The following is a 15,110-nucleotide window of genomic DNA, read 5'->3' on the forward strand; positions in this document are numbered from 1 at the left end:
TAATCATAATTGCAGTGGACTCATCCATCCAAAACGCTGAAACTGGAAAATATAGTTGCATTGACAAACATGTTAATAGATAAATTGTCCAATACACTCTGATACAAATAGTTTAGCAGAGTAGCATTACCTTATAAAACGCCAGTGCTCCCACCCTTGTATAGGACCACAAAAACAAAATGTTTCATAAATCCACCACGGCCTTTCAAAAGGTCTCTGGGGATGTTGCATCGCCTGAAAGTGTGTGAAAAACAGTGTCACATCTTCCTCACTGACTGAAAGGTCACGGTATACGAGAAACCTTTGTATTAACACCTACTCGTTGCCCGGACCAGAACAACAACCATCGGCACACTGCAAAAATCATACTGTGACATCCAGTTAGAAGAAACGCATGGCCACGAGCGTTGCTGTAAGCAAATATAATATATAACTGGGAATAGTAAGCACCCAAGCGTGTCCTATAATGGTTGTGATACAAGTGAAAGAACACTTAGGACAATGCTCTTGGTTTGATATGGCGTCCTTCAACGTGTACAGAAACTACTATTGCGAAATCTTGCTTGAAGCAGCATCTTTGTGGAATGTGCCCTGCGTTCTGTGGGCGTCGGACGTGACTTTGCATGTCGCTGGAAAGACATTGTCGGCTAACTTGGGGCAATATGGATCAAACACAGATGCTAATAAAACCACAAGGTCACGCCCGACGTCCTTCCTTCAGTAGCTGAGGGCACACGTAACGCCATGATTGGTAGTTCTAGGTCAGCAAGATACACTGTAAGCGTTTGCAGACATGCTGGTGTCAGCATTTTACCACCTACATATGTTTGATGTACAGGGAATATTACCGGCAACTAATGTCAGTATGTTTTAGCCTTCCTTAATGTGTGCATACCCGCCAACGGAGCTATTTTTGCATGAAAGAACTTCCTTCGCCATGCCTATTTTAATCTGATTCGCAAACGTGGCGCTTCTTTTCCACGTCTCAAACCTTGATTGACCGTTTCTATGGACTTTGCTGTTACGTTGATTAGCCAAGTGCATATGTAAATTATACCCAACGGTGTACGCACATATATGCATTATGTTCAAAAGTTTACAATCGGTTCCACATTAAATATTAACTGCGAAGTTTCAAATACCTATATTCAAAATAGTATCTTAAATGTCAGATATTCCACACAGTGAAGAATACTGGAGGCTGATATTCAGAAATTTGTGTCAAGAGCGACACACCATTTGAATCCCTGCTTCACTCGTACTCCTGTTTCCTCCTGTGTCAGGTGACATAAACTTACCTTTGCAGGTGTTTGCAGTTAGTCGTTATACCTAGGTCAATCGCTAGCGGCTGAAGGGATGGTGTAAATCCAGCTTGAGTCCATGCAGGTAGCTAAGGCACTGTAAGTCCCCATGGTCCCTAGTATGGTGATCTACCTTCAATTCCTGGCGATCTATAGCCCATTTTTATGTTGCAATGTCCTAAACAGTATATAATTTTAAGTCACATGCTTGTTTTAAATCTCGAACTGTAATAACCTAGTTGTTTTACTGTCCTTTGGCGATTGATTTTATGGAAAAAAAAATAAAAATTATAAAGTATTTCCTGTTTTAGTCACGATATGGCTGACATCTCCTGCTTGACTGTGTTGAATTCTCCATCATAAGGGATAAATATTTTAATGTTAAAAGTGTTAAGGATCTTTTTAATACTGTTCATCTTCATTTAATTCTTGCTTTTAAAAAAAAAAATTGATTTAATTAATGAATTTTGATAAATATGTTCTGTAGATAGATGTTTTTAATGATTGGTAGTTTGATTAGTAACTTAGATTGTTAGTGGCTGTACCCTCAAGGGGTTGAAGTATCGTAAAATTATTGTCCCCTGAGAGGGTACGTAAGTCTAAAACTTTGAAAGTCAATTTAAACTTACCAGGATTTTTAAACGTAGTATTCTTTTAATTTAATTTTGGCTAATATTTTTCTTATAATCGCCAACGGCTGAAGGGATGGTGTAAATCCAACTAGGGTCCATGCAGGTAGTAAAGGTACTGTAAGTCCCCTTGGTCCCTAGTAGTATGGTGATCTACCTTCTGTTGTTGGCGATCTATAGCCTGTTTTTATATTGTATTGTCCCTATAGTGCTATTAGTTTTAAACTTTCCACGCTAGTTTTAATTCTAATTGTGATATTCTAGTTGTTTTACTGTCCTTCGTAGACAGGTTTTTATATTATACATATATTCGACTTCAAAATCAAATATGTTCTCGTTACGATATGGCCGAAATATTGCCGATGTGACGTTAAATAGAAACTCACTCACTCACTCACTCACGATATGGCTGAAATATATATGGCCAAAGTTACTCACTCCCTCACTCATTATACCTAGGTAGTGATGCATCTGAAGTCAAGGTTTAATCAGCATATACAATGTACAGCGAATGTTACCGGCAAGTAAATATTTATCCCTTTGCAGCCTACAATTGAGGATTATATAGGTACTACGGCATGTAAACATCAACACGTAAGCCTTTAGCATTACCCACAGTTTTAAAAGGGATGTTTGACAGCAAACTCGGGTATTCTTCCAAGTTGGGTCAGCAGATAGGGAGGTACCAAACCTAAGACACCTAGTATCAGTATTGTGATTATGAGCTACTGGCCTTACGGGTTTTATACCTTAGATGTACCAACTGTATGGCTACAAAGCGTAGACATATGTAAATATATATACTGGAACATGTTTTCATGAGTATTCCATGAACAATCCTCAACCTCTTGAAACCACCTTTGTGTATATTCTTTATTGAGATTGGACCAACATTTGGACATGAGTAATAACTTTCTGGGGGGACAACTGTCTTGGGTAGTATCAAAATATCTTTCAATGTCCAAAATGTATCACTAAAGTCTTCAACAGCAATACATGGATGTACATTAAAGAGAACATTGTTAAAGTATCCATGATATGTTTGGAGTGAGCAAACGTTTCCGGCTGTTTCCCTGACTGTGTTATAAAGACATGTTTGGTAAGCTTAAAGAGGTCGTCATAAGCAGCATATTGCATATTTTATCCTAGTGGTTAACGTATTTGCCCCTCGCCTTACAGATTCCGATTCTCAGCATAGGGACCCATGTCAGCATCATGGCATTACAACTTAGAGCCAATACGTTTACGTCTCCAGAAATCCAACTTTCTTTCTGAAAAGACCGGAAACAGGTCAGTTTGCAAACCTTTCGGAACACAGAAAGTTGTTCTCAGATATATCAGATCTATCACGGACTCCAAATTAAGTGTATAGGCATATTGCTTTCAAAACCATATAAGTTGACAATCGGCATATAGTTGTAATTTTCCCACCAATTACGAGAGAAATGGATCAATGCACGGCAGGTTTTTCTCACATTACAGACTCTGCCATTGTGTAAATGTAATCCTAAAAGATTCATGAGCAGCAAACGATTGTAAAAAGGAAATGTTGAATTTGATCAACGATATCCAATAATCCCGAATAGAAGCACTGTGTTATCATATATACCTCGTCAATCTATCTGTTAATTTCGAAATGCATTTATACTTCCTTCTGATACATTTCTGAAAATGCAAAACACATTCCATTTGAAAAGATATCGCACTCTAACATAATGGAATATGGATATAAATCATCAGGGTTTGGCTGTATCCTTTCAACGATATCAACTATTGTCATAGAAACAGCTTAAATGCGTACCTTTTGGCCATTTTGCTTCTATAACATTTCAAGAAGAAACTTTATTCATTGCTTAACTGAGATTTACTGGCTTGAATAACGATGCTGCTTTTTAAATAGAGAACTAAACGTGGATGTAATCACAATCGTAGATCATTTTGCTTTTTTTTCTTGAAACATATACATCAGTAGCATCTACAAAGCAGCAAACTATGTGCACTTTAATACATCAGTAGCATTTCAAAATTTCCATGTATACTCTTCACAACAGTAGGGTAAATTCATATTTAATTTACACTTGACAAAAATGGGAGATAAATCGCAATGAATCACTGTTGACGTGATACTAATGAATATTTGAGAGTGCATCACCACTTGCACTTCCTTAGGACCATAGGTGTTTACAGCTTTCATTTTCAAACATCACTAGGGATAAATACTTCAGTGTTAAAACGGTCAAAGATCTTATTTATAATGTAAATTATTATTTAATTATTGAGTTTTTAAATGACATAGAATAGTTGCATAAGGTTTGACATATGTTTTGTAAGTAGATTAATGCTTTATTATTGGTATTTGAGATTAGTGGCTGTATCCTCAAAGGGGGTTAAGGTACTGTAAAATTATTGTCCTCCTGCGAGGATACCTAAGTCCTAAAACCTTCAAAGTACATTTCAATCTACCCAGACGTTTTTATACGTAGCATTTGTGTGATTTTAAATTATGGCTTAACTTTCTTACTATCGCCAGCGGCAGAAGGGATGGTATAAATCCAGCTAGGGTCCATGCAGGTAGCAAAGGTACTGTAAGTCCGCATGGTCCCTAGTATGATCTACCTTCGTTTGCTGGCGATCTATAGCCCGATTTTCTATATTGTATTGTAATTTGAAATCCAGTTTTAGAGGTAGATACTAGTATATACACAATATATTTTGTGTCTGTGATATTCTAGTTGGTTTTACTGTCCTTCGTTGACATGCTTTTAGTGATTTACATGTATTTCTGATGAATGTAAACACTTGTTTTAGTCACGATATGGCTGAAATATTGCCGATGTGACTTTAAATTTTAACTCACTCACTCATTAACAAACAAACAAAAACGGCTACAAACAAACAGTAACAACAGTGTCAGTGTGATGCAAGATGATTTTCAATATTAATGGTCTACAGTGATCTATCGACCTTCTTGAAAACCGTCAAAGTCAAGTCTGACAACTCGTGCACGTGTGTATGGGGCTACTGCATTGTGCTCATATAACCCATGCGTTGTTTAGGGGTGGTGATAAAGAGAAATGGCGGTGCGTTCATAACATGTAAGTTTGGTAACGCTTATACTTCCCATCCAAATTGAAAGTTCATGTTCCCTTACTTTTTTAAGACTGAGCATGTTTCAGTCTCAACAAACGCAATATGGTGTCACAGGATTGTCTTGTCCATCACTTGATTGTCTGGTCAAGACTGTTTCATTTTATAGATCTCCACGTCAGTCGACAAAGACAAACTTTCTGCATCTGTTGTGAATGGCGGCTGAAGGCACATGTCAAGCAGGACCAATTCCTCCTTGGCGAACAAACGTGTTATCGCTGATTTAAATGATAATTCACACAACTTTTTCATCTATTTTAGCCTCCATATCCAAATAATAAAATGTTTCGGCAGACAGTTGAGACGATAACTCTGTAACTAGATATCGAGATCTGAGAATGTAGAGTTGCCGCCTGCAAGGTGTTTATGGTCATGATTTCACTGATGTCGATTAGTTAAAGGTGTATGTCAGGATGAGAACAGCTATTTGATGGTGAGACGTGTTGGCCTTTAGAACATGCCGAGATCCAGGACCATAGAATCATCTAAGTCATCGAATCGAGACAAGGCCACCACTGCCTCTCTGATAATGTGATTTCGGACAACTTGGCAGAACAACAGGACTGCGACCAAATTGTATCATACTCTAAATCCTGGCTTGTTTATAAGTAATCACTTTATCTCACAGACACAATATGCATGTATTCCTAAAACAGCAAGATGTTCAATTTTAACAATATATTCTGCAGACATGGCTCATACACAACTTCCAATTTAAACCACTTTCTTTTATCATAACATAAAGCAGACAGCAAAACACTGACGCAAATATTACGGAATAATATGACAAAGACATATCTAACCCATCATATTTCCGATATATTTCAGTTTGCCCAAGTTACTAATACACCAAATATGAGACAAGTCTAAGATCGATAACAACACAATTGGACGACCTAAACGTGTGGATGTATGCCAACATGGTGAGGTTGAGGCATAGGCAACTGCTGGATCTGTAGGATATAAAGACATACCATAACTTTAACTGAGTCTGTTGACTAAGCCCGCATTTTTCTTGTTCCTGTTTTCATCACCAGTCTGTCCCCGACAAAAAACGGGTTGATGATGAATTCAATGTGTGTATTCAATAGTTCAATTATTCAATATTATTGTTAGTGTCCCTCGTGTTCTGAGCAAAGTTGCCACGATAACCACACACTTACTCACCTTCCGTACACGGTATTCTCCCTCCCCTTCCCACCATGTACATGTTTATTTGTGACCCGAAGTCAGATGTGAAAGTATTAAGACCTATTTTAGGCATTACTGAATGTAACACAGTTTCTCGTGGTATAGTTACTATTTGTGTTGCAGCCCACTGGCGGATTTCTATCAGATAAATACCAGACAACAGTTTGTGTATCGATTCGTTCTTAAATGTAGGGAGGCTTTCGGAGAGGTGGCCTGTCAGCTGTTAGAAATGAGTATTTGAAAATATGAAGAAGGCTATATAGGTGACAGAAAGCCTTACCGGACACCTGTTTGTTTGATGAACGGAGTTGTCATTTTAATAGTCGTCCTTGACAGAAGGCTCTTTCTTTGGCATGCACACAAAAACATAAATGTGGAGCGGTTTTATGTTGTGTGATGTCCGTTTTCAAGTGAAGCGTTATGATCTAGTTCTTAACATTAAGATATCTTAATTATTTCAATACGCGAGGTCTTCTCTTTTGTCATTTCGTTTGAACTCATATCATAACATGAAATATTCCTCACACCTTCACGTTTGTATGTTGTGATAGTTAAACAACCGTTTAGTAGAATGAAAATGATTGCTTCCAAATGTTATTCGCTTGTAGAAATTGTACCGTTCTTTATTGTGATACCTTTCATGACAGAATGCTGGTTTTAAGTCTAGAGCTGATATATTCTGGTAAATGTTTCTTGCGACGAAAGGCGTTTACTTCTACATTTATATATAAATTGTTCTCATCACAATATGGCTTAATGTGACGCTTAAAGAACAAATAAACTTTGTTTTTTTTTACTCTTTTAACCATTATATGAAAGATGTGTGGTTAGTCTTACGCGGAACATCAAATTCATTCTTAAAAAACTTGTGGTTAATTAATACCGAGCGATTAAAAGTTGCCAAAAAAGTCGCCTGCTTCACTCTCGCCCGCCAACGAAACCACAGACAGGGTTACGTAACTCTGTCGCCAGAGCCCTGCAGTGACTTCATGTGAGGAAGGATTTTCAGTTACTTGTATATAAAGTGTGTAGCAAGCTCGCTATTTTGATGATTTCTCGACATCAACGAAGACATTCCGAATCGTTGCGTTGTCGTCAATGGCTCCTAGGGGTCGGGCGATGGTATCACCATGTACAGATTTCCACAGGACCCCACAGTTCGTGTTAAATGAGTTATGCTTGTGAGTGCGAAGCGACCGTTGTGGAAGCCTGGAACGATATCTTTCTCACTCACTCACTGCGGTTGTGAGCACGAAAACACGTTTTGCATTACATTCTTTAACAGGAAGCTGCTGCCGTTAAGTAATATTAACTGACTAAAGTGGCATTCGCACATCATTATCAAAAATCCATTGCAAAGCAAAATTACATTTAATTAAAGAAATGGGCCTAAACAATATATTTTCTGCGACATATACCTTCTGTGTGTTTCATGTGGCATAATACCTGATGTAACAATAAAAGGATATTCGACACCTATGGTTCAGTACAGTGGTATTGTTGTTTGAACATGGTGCATCTCGAATCAAATATCCAGATATTCTTCACGAGTAATGATAACATTTGAGGAAACATACAGTTTAAATATATGTCCATAAATGCTGTCAGGTCGGTCTAAGGGATATGAGCCTATCTACACATCTAATAAACTCTGATATATCAAACCACCTCCGAAAATATCGGTACTCGTTGCAGACAGATATCAACACGATGATGCAGACGTCTGAGGTTCACCATTTTGGAGCAAACCCCGAGTATTGTGTTGTCATACCTAGAAATATGGTCTGAGAGACAGCCGAACACAAACATAAGATCTATTTTAGTCTTCCCTTGTACATGAGTCCCATGTAACAAACACGTTACGACGTATTGTCAGACAGTTACTGAGAAACAGAACGCATGGAAAGACAGTCTCGCATTTAATGAAGACGACACCCGGTGCAGATTTATTGTTGTAAAACCAAGAAGTCTACAACGGTTCATTTCAACGCTCATTTCAAGTACGATCAACCAGCTAACAACATGACTTGGACTGACACAAAGCAATGAAAAAGTCTTATTAACTGACCCGGCAATAAGTATCTGGAACATACACCCTCATCGCGCCAGATATACCTGTATTCACGTGAACTTATGCACGCTTACACCGAGTACACCAGGTGTTCCTATAACAACTCAGGGTCAGTATAGCATATGTCCTGATTCACATTTTATGTGCCATACATTTAACACCGACATTCTCACCCACACGCACATACCAATCAAATAATTAGATGGTATAGTGTAGGCGAAACTTCTCCAAGACTGGAACGGCTGCTGGTGAAGGTTGCCATTTAGAAAATAGGACAAATATAAAACTACCTATACGTAGGTACATAACAGTTAGCTTTAAATCAAATATTGTTGATATATTTCGCTGACAATGGCCTTTTGTTTCAACATCTTTTTTAATCATAATTAAATCTGTGAGTGATGATTCTGATGCCGATAAAACGATGTTCTGATGGTGTAGTATACTAATGGCGACCTCTACATCTGCTTCAGGATGTGGTTTGAGTAGGGCAATATCATTCGATGAGATATTTGTGTTCCTGCCAATTTCATATTTCCAACAGTCTTGCGTGTTGGGGACCAGGAGAAAAGACTGTCAAATGGTCTGTCGAAATAACCTTTTATTTCACTTGCAAGAGGTGAAAAAAGTGTGTGTCTATCACCCAAGCATATTTCTATTTCTGGCACGTAGGGTTCCTTGTGGTCTTTTCTTCCACTTTCTGCAGCAGTATGTGGGTGGTTGAGATCCGACTGAAAGCGAAATAGTTCATAACAATGTGCTTGTTTTTTTCTCTTTTGTCGACAGTGAATGTCAACGGAATAACTCCTTCCCCTTTGATATATGACTTCACATAGAAATATAAATTGTTCCAAGGTTTCACAAGACCTTTTCCAAGTCAACAATAGAAGGACGCTCAAAAGGAGTGGCCGAAGCGTTGCCGCTGACTGTTGTCTGCCTTGCGATCAGATTGTGCAGGGATAAATATCCATTGCAGTGCCAACAGTAGATCAATGTACTATGGCCACCTACACACATGCTATAGTGTCATGGTCGCCTGCATCTTGTTCCAAACATGTATAGATGGAACTTTACATTGACTGACCTTTAAAGACGTATGTCTGTGTATGTCTTCTAATCGTGCATTGTGAACCAAATTTCGTGGTACTTTTTGTTGCTGTGTGTAGTTATTCCCTAAACGCGATGGGAGTAGCTCAGTGGTTAAAGCGTCCGCTCGTCACGCCGAAGAACTGAGTTCGATTCCCCACATGGGTACATTGTGTGAAGTCCATTTCTGATATCCCCCGCGGTGATATTGCTTGAATATTGTTAAAAGTGGCCTAAAACCCAACCTACTCACTCACTATTGTTAAACGCGAAGTACAACATCTAACACACTTTTGATGAATCATGAAGCATTTTGGGCGTATAACACACTTGCAATCAGTCGTAATATTCCCCGATTCTATTGAATTCTCCTTACAATAGATTCTGTAAAAACTTGTAGATGGAACTCCAGTCGAAACAGATTCAAAATGTACCTTGAAACGTGAGAGAGTGAGTGAGTTCAGATTTATAGTGACATCGGCAATATTTCAGCCATATCGTGACTTTAAAAAAGTCATAAATTAACAATAAACTAGATTATCACAGATAGAAAATTAAAGCCAGCATGTACCTGTAACATTAAACAATTTTTATGAACAATACAATAAGCAGAAACGGGCTCATATATTGATGATAGACATTCAAATCTGACTCCAGTGATTTTACTTGCAGTGAATCTATTAACCAGCAACTGAAAGTAGGTCACCATACTTGAGACGATGTATGTAATGGGGACTTACAGTACATTTCCTACCTTGATGGACACATTGAAACGTAATAAGATAGAACTGGGATTCGAACCCACGATCGCACAAATATGTACAGCTAATTGCAGCAGTTACACGAAATGGCCTCATGTGCCCCTTATCACATTTTTGTGCTACGGATACGTTCATGGTCTCAAACGATTGTTTTCAAACTTGAATAAAATGAGCACTTATCTATCGTCAATAAATGGCAAAGAAATGTGTTTTTTCCACAACGTATGCTACTCTATCAAAAACACAAACCGATCATTACAAATCACTTGATAACCATTATAAGGAAGAAACCACATTTGACTGATAACACATTTTGCGAAAATCTCTGACCATGTTTCATCCGCTTGTGGAAGCGGGAATTTGAGCATCTCTTGGGGATATCACGGGTAGATGAATGTGCAGGAACATTACAAAGATTTGACGGTGTGTAGTATAATTAGACACAATACGTTCCTTCGGCAACTATTTCTGACTCCACGCAACTGTCCTGGCTGTCAATAAACACTTTATGGGAAGGGCGAGGAGCAGATAACGACATGGGTAGGAACTGTAACTTTGTGAACAGCGAATTTTTTCCGGTTTGGATGTGACATCTTGTAGGAAAGTTCTGGTTTTGTCGAGGGCTGACTTTGGGAACTGTCTGAATGTCACCAGCAGGTAGAAGGAGAAAGTGAGTAGAGTTTATCATGACATGGAAAATATGATTGTTTTGAATGTCGTGTCAGACGTCACGATTGTTATTGGAAACGAATGACATTCAAGGGCATCGTCCTGAGAGTCAAGGAATCCATCTGGTATTGGAAACCATGGTGATAAGATTCTGGAACGACCAAGTGATCCTACTCTCCACTCCAACGTTTTGCAGCGCAGGTCACAGAAAATAGTTTGTCGGGTGAACACCGTGTTTTAGAGGTTAAGGCCTGCCACTCACTGAAGCGCTAGTTACGTGTGCGAATTGTCTCCACAGGCAACTGACTTTGTGTACTTTAGCAGTGAATGGGTAGGATGAGTTGAGTGGCACCACTGTTAACCTCCATAATCAGATGGGCTGTATAATCTCCGGGGAGTTGAGAATGTGTGAGGTGAGGTGAGGTGAAATTGGGTTTTACGTCGTGCTTGAGAATATTTCGCTCATAGATGGCGACGTGCATGCGTGTGTGTATGTGTATGTGCGGCTGCTGGTACTAGCCCAGACTTAAGCTGGTTTATAGTGCTAGCCCACTGAGATACCATGCCGCAGTGAAGCATGAATACACCCACTCAGACTCATTATACTGACTCCGAAGCCGACCAGTCCTTGTTGTACCCATTAATGCCAGGAAGCGCCAGGCGGGGATCAACAAGTACCATATTTAACGTCTTTTGGTATGACGCGGTCGGTATCGAACCCCCGACCTTCCGCTCTCCGGACGGACGCTCTAACCACTACACCACGGAGGCGGTCATTGTTGCGGAATGTAGGTCGAATGTACGTTAACCATTCCCCTTCCCATAATGATATACACATACTACTACGAGCATTTGTTTAAATGGAATGTAGCATTAAAATGGACCCCTTCCTTGATACTGCACTCCGGTGAATTTGCTGTAGGAATATGCGAACGGATCGAAGAAAGATTGTAACGCGGATCGCATTCATTTCATATCAAATGTTGATTCCAAAGTTTCCTCCATTCTAATCATAAAAATAACCTACGTGAATAGTATTTGGCTTCCGAAGCTGTTACCTGGCAGACATATATTGCTTAGATATGTTCTTGAACTCAGCTCTGGAAGGACACCATGGCACTGATGCTCTTTTCTGCTGTTGACTCAGTAGTAGGCTCCTCTTAGACTGACTGCAGCCAATCTTCTTCTCAAAAAGCATGATGGTTATTACGCGCTGGGGTTTCAGCTGTTATATATACTATACTGAACCACAAAAAGAAACGTCGCCTTTCAGAAACCAATTGCAGAATTTTGTTCTTTACAAGGTGGTGTTTCTATCATGATTAATACCGTTTTTGTTAACATGTTTTCAATCCAAATTGACAGTTATTACCAACATCAGTGTGTTTGTTTTCTGATGAAAAAAGCATATCGACCAAACGCCACCGAGAAAAAAGAGCGAGACATGGTAAAAGGTTCCGTATGACATTCGTGGAAGTGAAAATGAACGTGCATATCGTGACAACCCTACCAATGAAAGCGAGTCCCAAGCTCGCCTGAAATCACTTTGTTTTGACTGAAATCACCATGTCACGACTTCGAATCACGATCAGAGGAACCAAGTCTTGGGACGATTGCAAGTTATCCCGACTTCACCGAGAATTGTAAATCTGCATTAATGTTCATGTTAGGACGATCTACCGACTGCAGAAATTGGTATCGGGTCACTAACAGCAGCACAAGACCATCCACGCAGTGAGCGACCGCCAGTAACATCACAACGCCAGTAACATCACAGCGTAATGTGCCACCATCTACAGGATCGCTTCATCAGACCGGCGGAAACAACACGCCAGACCATGGAACCTCACTACATACCCATCGGTGTATGAGCTGGTGCGTTGACGTTTGGCCGGAAGAAACTCCTGCGTTGGCATACCTAGATGTACGAGTAGTGTTTTCATTGAGACAATGAACCAGTTCTATTTTAGTCTTTTCCTGAATCCCCTGTAATAAGCATTCCACGATGTATTGTCGGGAAGGGATCTGACAGACGGTGAGTGATTTAACTGCATTTTACATCGCATATTACAGCCATACATCAATGAAAACAAAGGTAATCATAATTTAATTTTAAAATATCTGTCGACGAGGAACAGTAAAATGGGTAAGGTATGTCACGGTTTAAGACAAAACCAACCTGATGGAAATTAAGACAAGAAGACTGAGTAGACTCAATGGAATTCATTCTTACACCAAATTATCCAAGACGACTTACAGTGCTTTTGCTTCCTACATGGTTTACCAGCAGGATTTACGCCATCCCTTTGGTTATTAATGCCTGTAGGTTATGCTTAGCAATATTTAAAGACTCGAAACAATCACAATTCTAAAGCTCTAGACAACATTATATCACTTTGATCAACAATGGACTTCTGTGTCACGGGAATACGGACAATATTTTTACATTACTTTAGCCCTCTTACTGTCACTACAATATATCATCTCAGTTCAGGGCTGACATACCAGAGCTACTGACACAACAATCTTGCATTTAATGAAGATCACTGGTGTAATGCAGAAGAGAAGTCTAAAAGGGCTCATTTGAATGCTTGTTTCATTTCACCTATTGTCATCCAGCTAACAACACGAATCGGACTGTGACACAAAAAAGTGAAAACGTGTTAATAACTGACCCTGCAAAACGTATCAAAGAAGTCTACAATACGTTTCTGGAGCATATCGCGGCAGATATGAACACTCAACGTGGGCTGCCGATGTGCATTGTACCTGTGTTCACAAAACGTTGTGCACAATTAGAACCACCAGGTGTTGGATATTGCAGCACACCAACATTCACACACACACACACACACACACACACACACACACACACACACAGAATCAAACAAATAATGATATGGTAATGTATAAAATACATTTCTCCAAGACTGGAACGGCGGCTGGTGAAGGTTGCCATTTACAAAATAGAAAGCATATATCACCACCTATAAGTACGTATATAACGGTATGCATTAAACCACGTATTGTCGATATATTTCGTGGACAATGTCCTTTTGTTCTACCTACTTTCTTTTAATTATAATTGCAATTTGAGAATGATGATTCTGATGCCGAACAATGATGTTCCAATGGTGTAGTATACTAATAGCAATGCCTGTATCTGCTTGGGGATGTGGTTTAAGTATGGCAATGTCCTTCGATGACATGTTTGTGTTACATTGCCGATTTGAGATTTCCATCAGTCTTTGACGTGGGAGAACAGGAAAATGCTATCAATTGGAAGGTCAAAAGGTGAAAAAGAGTGTGTCTATCATCCAATCATATTTCTATTTCTGGGATGGACGATTCCTTCTGGTGGCTTTTCATCCACTTTCTGCAGCAGTCTGTGGGCGATTCCAGATCCGACTGAAAGCGAAACAGTTCATAACAATGTGCCCAGAGTATTTTTTTATCGACAATAAACCTCAAAGTAATAACTCATTTCCCCTTTCATATATGACTTCACATAGAATCATAAAGTGTTCCAAAGGTTTCGAGACAGCCTCTTTCCTCGTCAACAATGCAAAGGAAGCTCAAAGGGTGGCCGAAAAGCGTTGCCGCTTACTGCTGTCAACCTAGTGATCAAGAATAATGGCAAGGGACAAGTATCTCTCATTGTAATGCCAACAGTGGATAAATGTGCCATCGTCAACTTTGTGCTTTGATTGTAGTTAAGCCATTAAACGGACCCGTGAAGATCCGTGGGTAAGGTGGTCTTCAAGCAACCCATACTTGCCATAAAAGGCGACTTTGCTTGTCGTAAGAGGCGACTAACGGGATCGGGTGGTCAGGCTCGCTGGCTTGGTTGACACATGTCATCAGTTCCCAATTGCGCAGATAGATGCTCATGCTGTTGATCACTGGATTGTCTGGTGGAGCTCGATTGTTATTTACCTGACCGCCGCCATATAGCTGTAATATTGCTGAGTGCGGCGTAAAACTCACTCACTCACTCACTTATGTTAAAACGCGACACACAACATCTTTTCACTTTTGATGAATTAAGATTCATTTTGCGTACTACACACTTGCAAATCAATAGTAATATTCCTTGGATCTAATTAAATTCTCTTTACAACAGTTCTTGTAAAACTTGTAAATGAAACTCTAACTGGAAAACGATTTAAAATGTACCTTCAAAATTAATCAGATAGAACCCCCACGAGTCACAATTCACAGCTAACGACAGGGAGCTCCGTTATCACATGAGCAC

Source organism: Haliotis rubra, unplaced genomic scaffold, assembly GCF_003918875.1.
Source record: "Haliotis rubra isolate DU_JTF1 unplaced genomic scaffold, ASM391887v1 Scf744, whole genome shotgun sequence".
In the NCBI taxonomy this organism is placed as follows: Eukaryota; Metazoa; Mollusca; class Gastropoda; order Lepetellida; family Haliotidae; genus Haliotis; species Haliotis rubra.